At 45.8% G+C, this 4,025-nt stretch overlaps 1 non-coding gene across 1 annotated transcript; it reads right to left on the bottom strand.

The window, feature by feature from the left end:
- Nucleotides 1–3,185: 3,185 nt before the first annotated feature.
- Nucleotides 3,186–3,267, bottom strand: TRNAL-UAG. Its single transcript has one exon. It is a non-coding gene; the product is annotated as a tRNA-Leu (tRNA).
- Nucleotides 3,268–4,025: the final 758 nt, after the last annotated feature.

Below are 4,025 nucleotides of genomic sequence, written 5' to 3'. Positions count from 1 at the left end.
GCTCTTGAAAGTCTGGGGAATGCTAGTGTCCTTCGTGGATGCAGAGAATGCTAGAATGTGGAAAATGCTGGCCTGACTGAGGTGTGGGAGAAGGAATGGAGGAAGTTTCAGTTCACTTCATTTGAATGGAGATGACGGCCTCTAGGCAGCTGAAAACATCAAGCTACATAGATCAGGTTTCTGGGAGTCACTAGAGGGAGATGAACAGAAAAAAATTAACTCAGTCTCAAGATAAAGCACATGATTCAATTTCAGGAAGAAGGGAAGACAAACTGTAAGCCTGAAATAATCAAAAGGGTCAGAATCTACTTTAAAGAGAGTTTACTAAAGCCTAAAGTGTGAGGATGGGCCACCCAGAAACACCAACTCCAAAGGAATAGAGTCAGCATTCTGAAGTAGGAAAGTTGAGGTTTCGTTTATATAGGCAGAGACAGAGGAGTTTTTAGCAGGATTACATTATTCACTATTCAAACAATATTATTCATACAAGGTTGGCACATAGTTACAGCCATGTGATTGGTTATAGGCAGTGTTTCTTTTTGACAAGGGTACATTTAACATTTTTTGCAGAGGGCATAATAATCATGGGTTTTCTGTTATCTGGTCTAAGCAAACAAAGCCAGACAACTCAAAGGAAATTCATCTATAACAAGGGTCATTAATTAAGAAGGCTGTAGGTTTTTGTTCCTAATGTTGTTTAATTCTCTCTAGTCATTGTACACACAGAACAAGAACAATAAGGAAGCGAATCTGTAATTTGAGAACAGAAGTTGTAACCATATGTGACTCAGATCACAGTCACATCTCTCTGAAGGCTTAGAGTGTTGTGGCAGTGGTGGTGGTGGTGGTGGAGTTTCCAGCAGCTTTTACATTTGATTTATTTTCATAAAACAGAATTGGAAGACAGAACAATTGCCTTGTGGAAAAACAAAGGACAATGATATGGAAATTATGCAAACAGGGAATTTTATATAAAAGCGCCAGGAAGGTCCAATTTATCCACAGATACAGAGATATTTCCCCCAACTAGGCACTGAGAGCAAAATATGCCTTGTCTCTTGATTTCAAACAAAGCAAAACAAAAGTCTCCTGTTGTGAAGATCTTGGGGGCCTAAGATATTTCTTGGTGATAGGTGGGTGAAAAGGAAGGAAACGGATCTGGAGGAGTCATCAACGTGAAATGGAAGATGTTTGGAAGCGCATGGAAAAAGATTTTGAATAAGGAGGCAGGAAGATATAGAAAGGAGGGCAGACCTGACGCAGTGGCTCACATCTGTAATCCCAGCACTCTGGGAAGCCGAGGTGAGTGGATCACCTGAGGTCAGGATTTCAAGGCCAGCCTGGCCAATATAGTGAAACCCCGTCTCTATGAAAAATACAAAAATTAGCTGGGTATGGTGGCACACACCTGTAATTCCAGCTACTTGGGAGGCTGAGGCAGGAGAATTGCCTCAACCCAGTGGGCAGAGGTTGCAGTGAGCCAAGATCATGCCACGGCACTCCAGCCTGGGTTAGAGAGTGAGACTCTGTCTCAGGGGGTAGGGGTAGAGGGCAGAGTCAGGAAGTGGCATATGACTGAGTCTGGGAGCTCAGGAGTTGGAGAGCAGCCTGTGAGACATAGGGAGACCACTATCAGCTCCTCCTCTCTTCTCCCCTCCGATATCCTCGGCTCTACGCAAAGCTCTACACAAAGCTGGGCGTGGGAGCGATAGTGCGGAACTGTGATCCTAGCTCCTTGGGAGACAGGTGGGAGCATCACTTGAGCCCAGGAAGTCGAGGCTGCAATGAGTAATGATCTCACCACTGTACTCCAGTGTGGGAGACAGAGTGAGACCCTGTCTTTTAAAAGTGGCATGACACTTGGTTCTTGCCTGAGTGGCAGTTCTCTGCTCAGTTTCTTTCATTCATTCCTCATGACATGGCAGTGAAATATCTCCTGGAGGAAGCTGCCTGGCCAAATCCATGAATATTTCTGTAGGTGATGGGCTGTAGTGGCTGAAAAACGCAGTGGGACAACAATTCTGAGACGATACCACTAAATAGGCCCTGAGCGTATCCCCTCCTGTTTTCCGTAGTGGGTTAGTTTCTACCCCAGCATTGTCGCTAGGTAGTTCAGAAACCTGAACAGTTGCCACCACCTTAACCTGATTCACTGGGAAGGGGCAGGAGGGTGGCTAAATCCACAACATTCACAAATGCCCTCTAGGCCCAATGAATGGAGTCAGTCAAGAATATGCTTTGAAGTGTTTTTGAATCACAAACCCATTTGCAAAGTCAAAATCAAAATAACTGTTAACTTATCTTCTCCCTATTCCCCATGAAGTAATGATGCCTGAATGAGAGCATGAATCTTGCTGCGATTATTTATTTATTTATTTATTTATTAGACAGAGTCTTGCTCTGTCACCAGGCTGGAGTGCAGTGGTGATCCTGGCTCACTGCAACCTCTGCCTTCAGGGTTCAAGCGATTTCCCTGCCTCGGCCTCCGGAGTAGCTGGGACTGCAGGTGCACACCACCATGCCCGGCTAATTTTTTTTTTTTTTTTTTTTTTGGTACAGATGGGGTTTCACCATGTTGGCCAGGATGGTCTTGATATCCTGACCTCGTTATCGCCCCTCCTTGGCCTCCGCACATGCTGGGATTACAGGCTTCAGCCACCGCGCCCGGCCGCTGAGTTTTTGCTTTCTGCATTCATTCATTCATCCATTCACTGTGTTCAATTACAAAAGTAATGTGATTAGAACCAAAATAGGGTCTGGGCAGGATATCTGGCAAGCACAGAGCTGCAACTCCTAAAGCAGCGCCTGCCGCGGGCTGATAGGACCATTGGGACAGTTTCCGGCAGAACGTCCTGACCACTTTATGCTTAAATTAGAACATGACGATGACTCAATATGAGCGTGTATTTTAGAAGAGAACTTGAAAGCTCTCCTGATTGCCGGAACCCAAATGGTGCAAAAGCCAGCATCCAGAAAGTCAGTATAACGAGCAAGTATGCATAGGAAAGCGCAGGAGACCCTGCCTAACCGAAAGAATTCAGCTGGAAGCCGAGGCGATTTGAATCACGAACACAGAATTCACGGAGGAACTGATGCTGCGTACGCCGGGAGAAAGAGGATTTAAAACCCTTAGTGGTTACACTCTGTTAGTACTTCAGAACCCTTGCTGTGCTAAAACATACCATTGGCAGTGGTGGGATTCGAACCCACGTCTCCAAAGAGACTGGAGCCTAAATCCAGCGCCTTAGACCGCTCGGCCACACTACCACTCCGAATACAACTGTTTGTAACTACCTTCTTCATTCTCTCAGCATTTTGCACCAGTGTACAAATGCAAAATTCTGGCTTTTCTTCGCGGAAGCAGAGCTCCTGTTAGCATTTTTATCCATCCTTAGGAATCTGAGCAAATCCGAGGAAAGGAAGAATTACTGCATTCTCACTCGCCCTGGGAAGTGGGCTAGCAGGTAATCAACGATTATTAGCGTGAATGTCTTTGGAAGACCTTTATCTTTTCTTTAACCTAGGCAATAAAAACACGGAAACTAAAAATCTTACTGGTGATTTGCAAGTTATTCGAGAAGACTGAAGAATAAGAACTCCTTGCTGTTGGAGTGTTGTTGTATGGATACAAATAGTGCTTAGAGTGTCGTGGGATCAAAGTTCAGGTCACTTATGAGGCGCCCTCTGCTTCAGAGACCTGCTTACGCCTGTCACGGCGTTCAAAGGAAACTCCTTGGTCGCTTTCTCCCGCAGTTTGAGCATGGCGAGATTGGGTGTAATTGCCGGGCCCCGTGATCAGTAATTAAGGAAGAAGGTCGCACTGCACGCTCAGGTAGACTGACGTCCATGCCCACAGCAGTAGCACCTAAACCGTCTCCCTTTTATAGGGACTGAAGCGACCTCCAGAGGGAGGTCACATTCCAAGGGCATCCCCAGCACAGAAAGGGTGAACCCCAGGCTTCCCTGTAGCCCTGGAGCTGCTCATTCTGTTTTCTTTTTCTTTCTTTCTTTCTCTCTCTCTCTCT

Source organism: Cebus imitator, unplaced genomic scaffold (assembly GCF_001604975.1).
Source record: "Cebus imitator isolate Cc_AM_T3 unplaced genomic scaffold, Cebus_imitator-1.0 Scaffold119, whole genome shotgun sequence".
Taxonomy (NCBI): Eukaryota; Metazoa; Chordata; class Mammalia; order Primates; family Cebidae; genus Cebus; species Cebus imitator.
Note: the sequence above shows the minus strand (reverse complement) of the source record. Positions and strands in the feature narration are given on the sequence as shown.